The sequence below is a fragment of the Canis lupus genome, chromosome 30, assembly GCF_011100685.1.
Source record: "Canis lupus familiaris isolate Mischka breed German Shepherd chromosome 30, alternate assembly UU_Cfam_GSD_1.0, whole genome shotgun sequence".
Taxonomy (NCBI): Eukaryota; Metazoa; Chordata; class Mammalia; order Carnivora; family Canidae; genus Canis; species Canis lupus.
In genome coordinates, this window is record NC_049251.1 from 12,423,214 (window position 1) to 12,439,523 (window position 16,310).

A 16,310-nucleotide genomic window follows, 5' to 3' on the forward strand; every position below is an offset into this window, starting at 1 on the left:
TGAGCTTGGCCACCAATCCCAAATAGGCGGGAGTGATTTGAGATGAAAAAAATTCACCATTCCTTGTCTATTTAGTATACCTATCGCCTACCTACTTCATATACAACAATAGAGGGCAAGCCAAAATGTGATCGAGACAAGCAAAATGAAATAATCACTCTCATTTTTTAAAAGGGAAAAGACAAAAACAAGAATAAAACCCCTTTTTCAGTCCTTGTATGTTCTGGTAAGAAATACAAATGGTGACCACAACCCTTGATTCTAGAATTAGCCATGCAGCCATAATTGGCACTGATGCTTTTCTCCATTGGTACTGTTGCTAAACTGTTATTATTTAACATCTACAGTGTCCTGGACACCGTGTTAAATACACAGTGATCTCAATCCTTACATCAATACTCGTTGGAAGTTACTTGTTTTCTCTATTTTATAGAGGAGGAAGCTGAGGCTTAGTAGGTTAAGGAGCTTGTACCAAGTGATGAGTGATCAGTAGAAATGACATTCAAACTCATATTTCTCAGACCCTAAACCTATGCTCTTCACCTTTAGATAATATGACTCATTCTTCAATGATTCTCTGTCTCTGACCAACAATTCTGCTTTCTGGAAAACTGGTGAGGTCACCACTCCTCCATCCCTCACTCCACAACTTAATAAAAGCAGTTAACTTCTGCCTGATTCTCCAGGAAGAATAAACACTACTGTGTTTATGCCTTTAATCCTTATATCTTCCATGCATATGTGTGAAGGGCCTGGGGAAACTCGTACTGTATCATACTTCCACTAGATACTCCCACCCAGAAACTTGAGGAATTCTCTAGAGGAGAAAGTCAGGCAGCAGGCTAGTATCATCTTACCCTATAGGACGGATACTGGCTACAACATAGTTAGATGTAGTATTACGTGAAGAAGGCCAAGACTTTCTCTGGTTAGGCTTTATTCAACAGATATTCAGTGAATTCTATGTATCAAATGCTGTGCTGGATGCTGGAAATATTAAAATGAACAGTGCATTCCTGCTGCCTTCAAGATATTGAAAGACATTGGCATAGTCTGGAGTTCGGCAGCGCATGTTTTCAATGTCATTTGCCATTGGACAAGGTTAACTTCATTCAGGAACACATTCAATACCTCTGGCCTCAAGTGACCAGTTTCCCTATTGCTCTTCTCATCAGCAGTTGTTGACTGGGATCTCTTTTGAATGAACTGCTCAGTCACTTCTGTATCAAAATGTTTAGCTGGGTCTTGCTGATATTGGTCATGCCCTGCTTGATTGCTACTTCCCTAGTGTGATGGTCAACATCTCTTCCAGGGATTTAACATACTGAATAGAATACAGACTGGAAAATCAAGTATTCTGAGTTTAGATCTCCGTCCTGCTATTTACTCTCTGTGATTTTCTGGGCAAATCACTTTCACTTTCTGGGCTCGACACCCTTAGGTGACAATAGCTTCTACAATCTTGCAGCTATCGCAGATACTCATAAAATTTTCTGGAACCAGGGTATGTCACACGTTTTAGCAACATCTGTTTTCCTTGACAGGGAAGTCTTTCTGTAGTTGCTTTGTCAATTTACAGCTTTATTGCCTCCTGACGGGCTGGCCAATGTCAGAGTTTATTTAGATCCTTACTAGTCCTAGTGTGGTCTGTGGAACAGGAACATTGACATCACCTGAGAGCTTATTAACAATGTGGAATCTCAGATCCTAGCCGGACCTGCTGAATCAGAATCTTCATTTTTTAAAAGCTCCCCAGGTGATTGTTCCTTACATTAAAGTTTGAGAAGCATGAAGCCCAGTGCACATGGGAATCATATTGATTCCAAGAACAATTAAATCAGAATCGCAGTGGTTGAGTTCTGGGCACTCAGATGCTCAGGTGAGTTTTAGCATGCAGCTAGAGTCGAGCATCTCTGAATTGCCTCACACAGAGTGGAAACATTTTGTGTACAATGGGAAAAGAAGATGGCCTCTAATTCAGCCAGGGGAAGGATCAGGATGGAGAGAGCCCTCTGAAGGCAATGCTTGAACTGCTTAGAGAACACTTAAGGTGAGCTAGGCAGAGAGGAGTGAAGGGCATTCCTGGTGCTCTGACTCCAGGGGAGGATGCTGCCAGTTGGCATGGCTGGAGTGTGGGGGGAGGGGTACTGCAGGAGATGGGGCAGGGGCCTCCTCCTTGGGACAGTGGGTGGCGGTGGGGTTGGGGCTGGGTGATGCCTGAAATGGTCGTTTTAAGCAGAGAATGATGTGATTAGATTTGCATTTTAGGAAGCTCTCTTTCAGCAATGTAGCAGATTGTTTGAAGGTGGAGGAAAATGAAAGCAGAGAGAACACTCTGGGGACTCTTTCAAATAAGCAATGTGTCAGGAAGAATGGAAAAGAGGAGAGAAACTGAGAAATACTTGGTTGGTGGCTAATGCTATGAAAGAATACAACGAGGGAGTGGTTTAGAATGATCCCAAGATTTCAGATGTGGTGTGGGGGATGGTGGACAGTTCACCAAGAAAAGATATAAAAACCAGGAGACAGAACAGGCTTGAGGTGGGAGTAAAGTAAAGGTGAAAGGAGGAGATGACCAAGGCTTTTACAGGTGTAAAAAATCTTACAACTTATTGCCTGTGAGATGAACCAGTGTAGATATCAAGGCTCAGGAGAACTGTGTGGCCTAGGAATGCAGATTTGAGAATTATTAGTAAATAAAAGAAACAATCAAATGTATGTAGTGTTTTGTCTATTATGGCCTGAATTATCCTCTATTTGTTTCTGATATATTTATTTATCACTCCAGGAGCTCACCTGTCTGTTCTCTTAACCGATTCTTGGTACTGCTTTGTTTTTCTTGAGGACGTTGCTTAGAATTGTTCTAATGTAGCATTGAGGCCAAAGACCATGGGGGACACACCTGGAGTAAAACCCAAAAGTTATGTTGGATGATTCAAGGGAGGAATCGGGAGAGCAGGGGCTGGTTCTAGAATGGATGGTGTTAAAAAGCAGGGGCATTCAGTGACTGGGTATCTTCTTAATACATTTTTTCAGAGGCCGGTTGATTATAGGTGGGCTAGGAGTTCTTATTAGGAGAGAAACTGCAGTCTCATGTTAATCAGAAGAGGGGGTGTTTTGTCATTGTGAGATTGTGGAGTGGCCTTGTCTCTGTCTTGTTCCAAACACTGCAGGAGTATGGCCTTGTCTGAGCGCTGTTTATATTTATTGTTTATGTTCAGTTAGGAATAGCGCTGTCTGGCTGCTGGCAGGGCCATTTTTCTTGTTTTTAGTAGCTTCCTCATTTGTAAAGTGAGAGGATTGCATAAGATCAGTGGTTTCTAGCTGTGCTCCCCAATGATCTAGGGTTCTGAGGAAGACCCTTGGGGGCCAAAATAGCTGCCTTGGAAAGGCTGAGTGGGCAGGGCACCTGGTGCTCTGAACTCTCTTTAACAAAGCAGCTATATTTTTTCAGTTTTACATTTGGGGGTTATGTGTTAAATGACATTTTAAACAAAGATTCTTTTACTAAAGAAGAGCTTCAAAATCGAGACTAGATAAGCTTGAAGGTCTCCCTATTGCTCCGTGGCACAGAGAAGTAAAGACAATTTGTCCCAAATTTATAGAGCTAATTAGACTCAGTAGCTTAGGTTTAAGCCTCAGCTCTGCCACATATCAGGATTTTGCTTATTTGATTTATATTTTCCCCACTTTGTTAGGATTCCAGTATTCCATGTCTAAATAGCTGGATGGAAAGACGCTGGACATTTATTTTCATGAGAACCTCAAAAATCTCATGAAAAAGACTGCATTAAAAAAAAATGAGACTCTTATAAGTTTGGCTCAACAGTGTAGGAAGACAAGAATGAGATTAAATTAGTAATAGAATTCATTTTTACCATCTAGTTGGTGAGTTCTGGGGACTCATGGGTTTCATATTATTCCATGATTGATCAACTGTGCAATAGACAAATTTAGCACAGATTAAACTAGGTTCTTATTTATTATACAATTCTTTTGGGATAGGTATGCTTCCATTAATTTTATGAAACTCGTATATTTATATTATTAGCTACTTGCTTATTAGATGTTTATTTTCCATTTTATCTCTCCTGTGGCAATGTGGCTGTTGGGATCTTCCCTTTATCCTATAGGTACAATCTTGGCACATTTTGACTCTGTGTGCATATTAGATGTTTGAGGTCCTAAAGTTTTATGGTTATAATTTATTACTTTATAATCATCACTAATCAGACTAGCAATTGACTCAACTGTAACTTGTCTTCATTTGGACTCCCTTTGAGTTGACAGTGATGTATTAGAATCTACAATAAGGATGTTGATTCTGCCTTGACCAGGGATTTAATAGCTGCTGTTTACTTTCATATTACAGTCTTTGCTCCTTTAAATATGAGATCTGGAACTTTGAATGGTTATGTAAACTTAGGGGAACAAGGGACAATTTATAAGATGAACTGAAATCTGGAAATGAGCTTATTAATGCACCAGGAAAGAAAGCTCTGCTCCTAGAATCCCTTCTTGGTTCTCTGATTGAACCAACTCACCAGAAAGAAATACCACAAAGGAACTGATTAGATTGCAGGTTGGGAGAAGTTTGCCCAGTAAACAAAGTAAGGAGGGTTGGACATCATCATCATCATCATTATTATTATTATTATTATTATTATTTTGAGAGTTGAACATTATTAAGTTGTGTTTCTCACTGAAGCATTTTGAGAATCACTTCAGTTATAAGAAACATTAGTCTGGGGATGCCTGGGTGGATCAGTGGTTGAGTGTCTGCCTTTGGCCCAGGGCATGATCCCGGGGTTCCTGAGATGGAGTTCTGTATCAGGCTCCTGCCAGGGAGTCTGCTTTTCCCTCTGCCTGTGTCTCTGCCTCTGTCTCTGTGTCTCTCATGAATAAATACATGAAATCTTAAAAGAAGCCAAAAACCTAGGTCAGTTTCAGGGGTCGGCAAACTTTGGCACATGAGCCAAATCCAACCTGTTACCTGTTGTGTATGTTCTCTGAGCTAAAAATAGTTTTAAGTTTTTAAATCATTGACCTCACTGATAATAATCAAAAGAAGAATAACATTTTATGATACAAAATGGTATAAAATTCAAATTCCAATGTCTATAAATAAAGTTTTATTAGAACACAGCCACACTCATTCATTTTCATATCATCTATGGCCGTTTTGTGCTACAATAACAAAACTGAGTAGTTGGAAAAGAAGCCTTATGAGCTGCAAAGGCTAAAATACTTGTTATCTGGTTCTTTATAGAAACAGTTTGCTGACCCTTGGTCTATATGATAGTGTTACACAAAGAAAAGATTAAAAACTGCTCTTAATAAACAACCTCATTGGATTATGACTGTTTGCTGGTGAACACTTACTTATTTTAATTTTTTTTGAAGAGGTATTTTTTGGAATCAGCTTATTTTGTTGTATAGATAGGCCTTGAGAGGGCTTTCAATCTCTTTCTCTCCAAATCTGTTTTGTTTAAAGGCACATTTTCTAATCATGGCATTGATCTTTCCTGTTTTTATGGAAAAAAGTTATATTTTGTATTCTGGTTATTAATTTTTCTCCATGTTTCTGCCTGTGGATGTTTTATACATTGCCAGATATATGTATATTAACTTAGCTCATAAGTACTGGGGAAGTGAGTATGCTTAGCTTTAAAGGTATCCATGTCCAAATAAGGACTGCATGAAAGACAGAGTCAACATAAGAATTCAAGTTCTAAGGGGCAGGGGAGAGAAGATACAAGTACTTAATGAAGTCATGGTGATAATTTGCCAGCAAGTGCAGACCAGCAAAATGCTGCTATTTGAAATTTCAGAGAGCCGCTCAAGTTGTAGTTTGTATTATACTGGGGATAGAATCTGGAGTAACTGAGCAGAAAATGCCTATTTTTTTTTTCCCCCCACTTCTCAAGTCACTGACAGGTAGAATGGATTAATCTTTGGTTCAGGGTAGATACAGGGAAAAGAATCTGAGTTCTTAAGGAACAAGTCTAATGTGTGAGTGCTGTTTGTGATGAGCTACCAAGAGTTCACAAGAAGACAACTAAATTTCCAGATGAGAACCTTCCCGCAGGGACAAAGGATTCTAAATTGAGGGGCATATTTTACATTTGCAGGCTCATTCCATCTGTCTTTCCTAATCATGCTTGTTAGTTACTGTGAAATATAGGTTGTTATGGTGATATGTGGACAGAAACCATCTGCCTCACAGAATCTTAGAAAACTTTATGGCTCCCATAATGTTGGCAAAAAGAAGAGAAGACAGGATGTGACGTCTGAAAACCGGCTCAAATGTGTAAACTTTCACTAAAGTTGATTTAAGTCATATTCCACTCTTCATGGCATAGCTTTTCACCATATTAACCTAGTTCCATCCTCTCATCTCATCTTGAAAACCTCTAAAAACTCTACCTTCTAAGTAAGCGACTTCTATCCTGTATGCCTAATGACCAGTATCCTGACACTATTCCTTGAGTACCACCTTCTTAAGTCTTCCCCAATCTGGTAATTTTGAACATCTGGTGGTTGAGTAAATATAGAATCCTGTATGTCATCAGTTTTGTGGTTAAATAGACTGTATTTTTTCAGTACAACTGCTGAGGGGATTTATTAGCATTTGCCTCTCCACTAAGAGGAAGATGGATTTTCACAGTAACCGGTTCACCTTTACGGAAGAGAAGACTTTTTTTTTTTTTTTTTGAGAAGACTTATTAAATTAAGAAAGTTGCGAGCATCTTTGTCACGTTCTCTTCTAGTGGTGTGTGGTAATCACAGGCACGAAGACATTGTGACCCATTGTATGTTTAGTCAGTTTCTTGATCTGTTCACATTTTGGGTCAGATAATTCTTTGTTATGGGAGGCAGAGCACTGGAGGATGTTTAGCAGCATTCCTGGCCTATACTCATTAGATGTTAGTAGTACCCTTCCAGTCATAATAATACAAATGTCCCCAGATGTTGCCAGACGTTCCCTATGGGGTAAAAATGCCACTGCATGGGAATCACTAGTTCCTTTTGGATGCAAAAGGAAAAAATGCCCCTGCAAAGTCAAGTCATGGGGGGCTCATCATGCACCTACATGGGGCCTTGTCTTGGAAATGTAAAATTTCAAGGAAACAAGGCAGATAAAGGGACTAGCTCTGGTCTCCACATCTCTCTGGTAGGGTTCATGGGCGTTCTTTCAGGGCAGCACTTTCTCTGCTCTCCTACTTGTCCTTTGTCCTCTCTCTCTTCACTGGTTTCCTCTGTTTATCCTCTTTCTGATCCTGTCTCCCTTCTGCCCAATGTTCCTTTAGCTTTTCAACTCTTCCTCTGGAATTTATTCCTTTCAGATCCTGCCCCACTGTTTTCCTTGAGAGATAAAAATTTAGTTCCACTAATAACCACATCTCTGTCATTATGTCAGACTGCATTATAGGTAGAGACTGCAGATCAGCCTGCAGAGAAGCTGTTTCTGGGTCAGATGCTTATCTCTTATCCCTCAGCTATGACTGGGAAAGAAGGGGTTGCTTGAAATCAAGCATGAGTGCCAGGCAATAGGAACCATGGGCTGCTGACTCACTCAAAAGGAGGTATGAACAGATTGAGATTGAGATCTCTAAAGAGAAATTTGAAAAAATTCCATCTATCAAAAAATGGAAAAAAGTGATCCATGAACATAACTGATCTATATGAGATAAACTGGATAGAAAATTTAATATGTTACATGGGATTACTATAAAAATGATTTTACAAATCAGTGCGTAAAGAAGATGATGTACAAAGGGCAAGAACAAGCAAAATGACAAAATGAGAACTACAGTGGCCACAGATATTTGAAGAAATGTTCACAGAAAGTATAAGAAAGTGCACATTATTACAAGGCAAACATAAAGTTAGCCTTTCAAATTAATCAAAAATTGAAAGTAATAATCTTTCATCCAATATTGGTGAAAGGTAAAGAAAACTCTCATCCTGGCACCAAAAGCAAAATTGCTGATTTAGTGAAAATCAGCTCAGCAAGTTCTTGGGCATAATATAGCAATATAGATCAAAGCACCAAAATTGTTCATACCTTTCCAGTCAGTATTTTTTCCTTTTATGAGTTTACCCTAAGTAAATATTCAGAGCTGTGAAGATGAAATGTTCATCAGAGCATGTTTTATTTTAACAAAATACTGGAATTGACTTAAGTATCCAAAAGGGATTGATTAAAGGTATTTTCAAAACATATTTAATGATATGAGAAATGCTTAAGATATTCTGTTTAGTGAAATTAATGGGTTACAACGTGATTTCTGGTAGCATTTAAATTTCACATGCATGTTTAGAGATACAAGTGCAGAGCTGAAGTCAGGGGAAAGATTCTAAGTATGTAACAATGGCTATCTATGGTTGTTTGAGGGATTCTTATCTTCTTGCAAATTCTCTGTATGTTTTAAAGTTTCTACAACAGGAGTCCATTACTTATTTTTTATTTTTATTTTTAAAGATTATATTTATTTATTCATGAGAGGCAGAGACACAGGCAGAGGGAGAAGCAGGCTCCCCACAGGAAGCCTGATGTGAGACTCGATTCCAAGACCCCGGGATCACAACCTGAGCCGAAAGCAGACGCTCAACTACTGAGCCACCAAGGTGCCCAGAGTCCATTACTTATATAGTCAAACAAATAATATGATTGAAAAAATGAACCCCTTGCAAATGGTACCTTTAAGGTGGCTTATAGGTTGTCTTCCAAGAGGCCTTCCAAAGTAAGAATTCACTGGATCCAGAGTCCAGGCTTTTAAGTTGAGAAATCCATTTTGAGGGGGCTGACTTAATATAGTAAAATTTCTCAGGGGTATACTTACATTAACTAAACTTATGGAGACTGATATCTAAAACCATTATGCTGGTGAATTAAGTTGGAATAAGAACTGTGGAGAAAACCAGACACCTGTTTCCTCTGGCTAACTTATTTTCCCTCTGTAGCTCATTGTGTGGGAAACCAAATTATAAACCTAATATTATCTATGTGCAATAAATCAGAATTAGAGGTGTTAATAACATTTGCATCAAGTTTTTTTTTTTTTTTTAATGCATCAAGTTTTAATTGTATGAGGAACCATGGTACACAGCAGGAGGAGTGAAGCTACTAGGATCGGGTAAATTGAGTCCTCCTATGTAGATGGAGATTGAACAGGTACTGCTGAATTGTGCCTTGACTTTTAAAAAATCATGGTCACCTTTCTTTAATTATGTGCAGTGATTTGGATTGGCTTCATATTGGTACATGCACACAACTGCAAATAGTCTAAAAATTTAATTCTTAATTTTTATAATAAAGGCTACATAACTTTGGTTCTGTATGGCCACATAGACTCAGAGCTTACACTGTGAATCAACCCAACTTCCAAGGCCTCAGAGCCCCCAGTGAGAGGGTGCGAAGCTAAGAGCGATGCTGTGCACATAAAGTGGGCCTTGCCAAATCTTTGAGGCTTAGTTTTGAATTGCAACAGTGTCCCCTTTATACATGACGCTTATAGATCACCAGTCTTTATGTGTGTATGTGTGTGTGTGTACATATAAACACAAATTTTGGGGCGCCTGGGGGGCTCAATCAGCTAAGTATCTGCCTTCAGCTTAGGGCTCAGGTCATGATCTTAGGGACCTGGGATTGAGCCTGGATTTGGAGGGGGCCGGGGGGGGGGGGTCCCTGCTCAGCAGGGAGTCTGCTTCTCCCTCTCCCTCTGCCGCTTCCCCTGCTTATGTGTATTCTCTCTCAAATAAATAAATAAAATCTTAAAAAAATAAACACACATAATATGTTTAGATTTCATTATGTATGACATATAACACTTAAGAGCATGTTTTTATACAGAAGGCACCACTGGTCCTTTACCTCTGCTCACTCACTTCTGGCCAAGCCAGTCAGGATGAAGCAGGTTATGCTCAGGTATCTTGACTTCAGTTTTCCAGTGCTCCAGTCCTGATAGGTCAATAAGTGTTATGAAATGGGATGAAAACTAATGCCTCTATTGTGTCTCAGCCTTCGCCTCCCTGCCTGACTGAGAAGATTTCTAGGTTGGTTCAGTCAGTCTGCTTCCCTGCCTGCCCTGTGAGTGTGATCCTGTGTCCATAGTCAAACTCCTGGGGGGCTTTATTAGGAAAAATTTGGAGAAAAGAGTGAAGGGTAAAAGATAGAAGATGCAGGAGTCTTGGTTGGGAGGTGGAGTTTTGTAAGAAGTTTGGAGACAAAGAGGAGGAAATGTTCTGGAACAGTGATGGTGTGAAGGAAGTGGAAGAGCAAAACAGGCGTCCTTCATGGTGTTCAAGAGATGTAAGTAAAACTTACTTGATTTTTTTAGAAATAGCTTTTGTCTGCTGACTGTGTTTCTTTGGAGCTGAGACTGTTCTGAGAACTAGACCACACGAATCATTGTTTTATTTTTGTTTATGTTTTATTAATTTCTGATTAATATATGTGTACATAGTAAAAATTCATATAGAACAAAATGAAAACTCAGCCTTCCCTCTTTGCTCAGACCATGAGCAGCCAGTTCTCTTTCTTTGATGCTCTTTCCTTTCCATATTATCAGTTTATATTTTCAGAGATAGTCTAAACATAGAGATGCATATGGATATAAATAAGTCCTTGCCTTAAAAAAGAAGTAAAATACTCACTGTTCAGGACTCTACTTTTTAATTTAGAAGCATATCTAAAAGTGTTCCATATGTGTGTCTCTATATTTTTTTGCCTCGTTTAAAAATAGTAACCATGCCTTTATCAGCATCATAGTCCAATGAATGAAAAAGGGCTGCATTGTTATTGTAAGCAGTGGCCACATTTCGGTGTGGTATCTTGCTAGAGATTTCTACTGGGTGATCCCTGCCTGCTCAATTGCTGTTCTGGGGTCCTCACTGTTTCTTCTCATTATAGGTAGACACAATCCAGGGCGTAGGCAAATGTAATGAGGGAAGCAAGATGTGGAATGCAATGATCAGAGAAATGAAATAGTAGGAAGAAAGAAGACAGCTACCACTGTCCTAGAAGTCTCTACTAATTTCAAATTTGGTGGATTTTACCCAAATCTCATATTAGGTCTCTCGCAGACCCCAGACTGCACAGTCCAGAGAGTCTCTGGATTTTATCCAACTCTCACCGTCAAGAAGCCCATAGCACATCACATAGTACAAGTTTTGTTTATTACCTCAGTAACCCTCAGAATAGCAATTTTACTTTCAAGTACCCTATCTTGGACTTGTTCATACACTATACACATAATAGAGGGCTGAGAAAGCTGTTTTTCATATTCTCCCAGGTAAAGTGAAAATAGTTTTCTCAAGTGTGTCTAAATAACACGGAGACAAAACTCAGTTTTCACTGTTCCCAGTCTCCTCACTGGACACTGCCCATTATACAGCTGCTATTGAAACCTCAAGCCTATGAGACCCACATAACAAAAATCAGCAATGTTTCTTTTAATATCCATAGTTGGACTCAAGTATTTTTTTCAATTATAGCTGGGGGGTGGGGAAGAAAATTGCAAGACCAGAGAGATGAAACAGATTCCCCATAAGAGACTTTTATTTATTTATTCAGGCTTTTTTCATCTCCTTTCTCAGTCTGGATCTCCCTCTTTCCCACCACTTCAGCTGAGAAAGTAATTATAGACAACACCGAAGAGCATACAAACACTTCCAAAGCCAATTCCTGTTATAAATGAACCGTTAGGAAGTGAAGAGTTTTGCAGCAGTTTTAAAAATCTCTGAACCTGGCTGGAATGTCAGGACTAAGTATTTGATCCATAAAAATTTCCTAAACAGCTCCACAGAAATTGTAACCATATGTTTACAACTTTAAAATGCGTATCTGAATTGAGATAAACCTGGCATCTGATGCATATGCCGTTGATGCAAATAAAGCATTTTCTCACAAATACAATTTACTTAAATGAGGAAGCGAGTTAGATATAGTGGGGTCTCAGTGTTTCATTTTAGCAAATTGTCTTGAAGTGATGCTATGATTTTAAAATATGCTCGCAACTCACTCAGCACCAGGATAGGCTGTCTCAGTGACTGTCACCACTAGGATGACTTTCCCTGTTTGGATTTGACTGTACTGATTCTTCTGATTACAAGAAGATGGATATTTTAGGACACATACAATCAGGGAGTCACCAATGGGCTTTATTCACCTTTTGTTTCCTATCAAATAACATGTCACGTTATCTTCAGATGTTATCTGTTCTGTCAGATAAAGCCTCATACCACTAGTTAGTTCCTCTGAACTCAGAACATGGTTTAAATACTTTTGGAATTTGGAGCTGCCTTCTTTGTTGGTGTTCACACTGAGTGTTTTGTCTGTAGCCCATTGTGACCACCTAAACCCTTGTGGGGTTCGTGAGACAACTTTTCCAGCAAAAAGTTGAGGAACATTCTAACTGCATTTATTACCTTCCTTAGGCCTGTCACATATCCAATCAGAACTTTCCTTTATGTAGGATACCAAAGAATACGTTTTCTATCTATTTTTTTCCAAAGATTTTATTTATTTATTTGATATAGAGAGAGAGTGCACAAGCAGGGGGAATGGCAGAGAGAAAGGGAGAAGTGGGCTCCCCGCTGAGCAAGGAGCACAGCCTGGGGCTCCATCCCAGGACCCTGGGATCATGACCTGAGCTGAAGGCAGACACTTAACCAACTGAGCCACCCAGGTTCCCCCTATATGTATATTTTTAGATATTTCCACCTATCCATGTAAATTTGAAGCAAGCAGAATTTCTAGTGAAAATACATCCTGCAGAGGGATCTGCAGGTTTTAATTTTTTTTCTTAGAGTAGAGATGTGTCATATATATTGTTGCAAATATTATATCTCTATAGATTTTAAATATGTACAGCAACCCTGACAGTGCTGTGCTTAAGGACGGGCCTCCCACCTCATCCTGTGAGAAGGAAACATCATTAGAAGATGGGGCTAAGGATCAGAGACTTCACTTAGGGCTCTTTTCTTTTCTTCTTAAAAGATTTTATTTTTATTTTTTCATGAGAGACACAGGCAGAGGGAGAAGCAGGATCCCTGAGGGGAACCCAGTGTGGGACTCGATCCCAGGACCCAGAGGTCATGCCCTGAGCCAAAGGCAGACACTCAACCACTGAACCACCCAGGCACCGTAGGGCTCTTTTCATATACAGATGAATTTTTTGAAATTCCACCCAGTAATGCTGGAAGCAAGAAAGCCTTCAGAGATGAATTGAACTGAGTACAGAACAAACATTCCTGGTCTGATTCACAGGAATGTGTTCGCTGGGTATGGCATAGTGATATATATATTAGAATACAGTGTATTAATAGAAGATTTGAGGTACAGTAAGGCCACCAGGTCAAGAGATGATTGACATTAGAAATGTCAGTTCCCAAGAGGAAGGGGCATATCATATAAATGTCAGTTCCCAGGGAGGCATAGGGGGCTGGCCAGGCAGTAGAGGAAGAAGGGGTAACTGTGGACAAAAACTTTTATTGTAGTTTACATGGGAGGACTAGGTGAGGCAGGGGATTGCTTTGTTTGAATACTTTCAGTGGCTCTGGGGCATGGGGCCTGTCCCTAGTTGTCTGCTTTCTGGCCATAGGGTAATTTAGCAGGTGGGTAGTGGCCTGGAGTATGAGAGCCTGATAGAGGTGGTTGGTGGTTGGGGGTCTGAGCTCTGTATTGGTAAGTTTGTATTTGCAAAGCATGCTTCTGGGAGGAGGAGGACTCCTGAGGAAGAGGGTGTCAGGTGACAATGGGGACAGAAAGCCAAGGCAAGGTGATTCAAACATGGTGGTGTTGTATTGCCCAGAGCGAGGCTTGTGTGACATATGCATGTAGGGTTAAAGTGCGTTAAAGCATCAGGTTTATAGAAGCTGGAAACATGGTTAATACAAACAGTCAAAAGCAGATTTTATTTGCTTAAATGTGAATCCTGGCTCTCTACTATATTGGCCATATGTCACTGAGAACATTTCAGAACTTGTTTAATCTTTATAACTCAAGGGTACAGGTACTATTATTAGCCTGACTGTATACGGGATAACTGAAGCTCAGATATAGAACTACATGAAAATGCTTAGAACAGTGCCTTGCACCTAGTAAATGCCAAATAAGTATTTGCTACTATTATTAGTCCCATTATCATTATTGGTATTTTCTGAGTAACTAAGCCAGCTGTGGTCACACTGCTCACTCACATTCAATGGGTAAAGTTGGTGCTACTGCAATCTGGAAGATTGGGATCACTCAGTCAAGTTAATAGTTGATTTTTGACATGGGGTGCCCTACTATACAACAAAGAACTACCAGACTTTTCACTAGAACAAAAAGATGGCATGATGGACAGACCTATCTGGAACCATGCGTATGTAGAAGATGGCTGGTTCACTGGCTTCCTCAGCCTATGATATTAATTCATGGCATGAGGCTCTTCTGAGAGGCTCTTCTCTGTGGCCTTGGCCTGGGAACTGAGTGCACTTCCCTTTACTTTGTCCACCTTCCAGAGGAAAATCTTTTAACTAAAGGAACAGTTTACTCTCAAGTCAGGTTTCTAGAGCACAATAAAATCTGCCAGACTGTGGGCATGAGATGTAATGAATGGAACAGATGGGCATCCGCAGTGATGTGGTGGGAGATGAGCTGTACCCTGAGGTATGCTTCAAGCAGGCACAGAATCTGAGTGTAGAATTTAGGGCATGGATCTTAATTCTGAGTGCTGGACCTAGCCTATGCTTGGCCTTTGTTCTTATCTGGCTCCCTAGGAAGGCTTGGAAGCATTTTCATTCACGTTCTAAGTTCCAAGATGCTTCTCCTTGTTTCATTGTGATTCACATAGAGGATCTTGGGACTATCCAGGAAACAGCCTTTCTAAACAACTCATGACTTAATTATAACTTTTTTCTTCTCTAATCATCCTCCTCTTTACCGTTTTTTGGAGGGGTTGGGAGGATGGAGGATACCTTTATGTTTCTTGGACATATTGTTTGCTCATCTAACCATACATGTATATATCAGCCTGACTGCTTGGCCTATGATACCGCATTTAACTATTGTTCAATTAGACTGTTGGGTTTGATGGAAGGAGAAAGTGGGTGTAAAGATGGCATTTTCAAGTTAGTCTGTACTGTTTGAGCACAGGGATGCAGTTTTCCAAATTACTTCAACTGTTCCTACATATAATTTGAAAAACTTGCATCCCTGTGTTCAAACAGTACAGGCTAAATCCTCCTCTGTACAAGTGCACAGGTAGCTGTGTGAGTGCCCCTGTAGGGACTGCCCTAGGATAACAATGCTTCACTGATCTGATTACAAGGAATGCCTGACAATGAATAATCAGGACAATAGATACTGTTTCCAGCCACTGCTGATGTTGTAATCACTCTTCTTGATGAAAATACCAGATTGTTCTGCAAACCAGTGAGCTGGGTCTGTGGAAACAGAACATACATTTATTTTGGAGAAACAAAAGCTTAGAGCAGTCAGTAAAACTCCCCATTTCATTTCCTCCAAAGCAGTGTTTGGAACAAGAGGCCCCCTGCTCCTAGTTCCTTGGGAGGAGTTGTTCAGCCTACCTCTTCAGAAGGCATGAAAAGAAGCAATGAGCCACCAACACACCCACCACCCTCTCTTTAAGGAGAGCAGAAACTGGTCTTTGTACCTAGTATATTAGTTGATTCTTAACTTTCTGAGGCCATTAGTTTTGGAGCCTAATTTGTAAAGATTCCTTAGGGTATAATAAGGATGCCTGCTTATTTTGCTGGAATAAAACACTTGAAACCCTTGGCCAAGACTTAGATATACAAACCTGGGTTGAAAATCAAAACCACAATGAGATACCACCTCACACCAGTGAGAATGGGGAAAATTAACAAGACAGGAAACAACAAATGTTGGAGAGGATGTGGAGAAAGGAGAACCCTCTAGCACTGTTGGTGGGAATGTGAACTGGGGAAGCCACTCTGGACAACTGTGTGGAGGTTCCTCAAAGACTTAAAAATAGATCTGCCCTATGACCCAGCAATTGCACTGCTGGGGATTTACCCCAAAGATACGTGCAGTGAAACGTGGGACACCTGCACCCCGATGTTTATAGCAGCAATGTCCACAATAGCCAAACTGGAAGAAGTCTCGGTGTCCATTAAAGATGAATGGATAAAGAAGATGTAGTCTATGGATACGGAATATTCCTCAGCCATTAGAAACGACGAATACCCACCATTTGCTTCAACGTGGTTGGAACTGGAGGGTATTATGCTGAGTGAAGTAAGTCAATCGGAGAAGGACAAACATTATACGGTCTCAT

The 16,310-nt window shown here is 40.0% G+C and overlaps 1 long non-coding RNA gene across 7 annotated transcripts in view; it reads left to right on the forward strand.

Moving 5' to 3' along the window:
* Window positions 1–16,310, forward strand: part of LOC102152285 — a 176,332-nt gene that overhangs the window by 110,694 nt on the left and 49,328 nt on the right. The window lies entirely within an intron of this gene.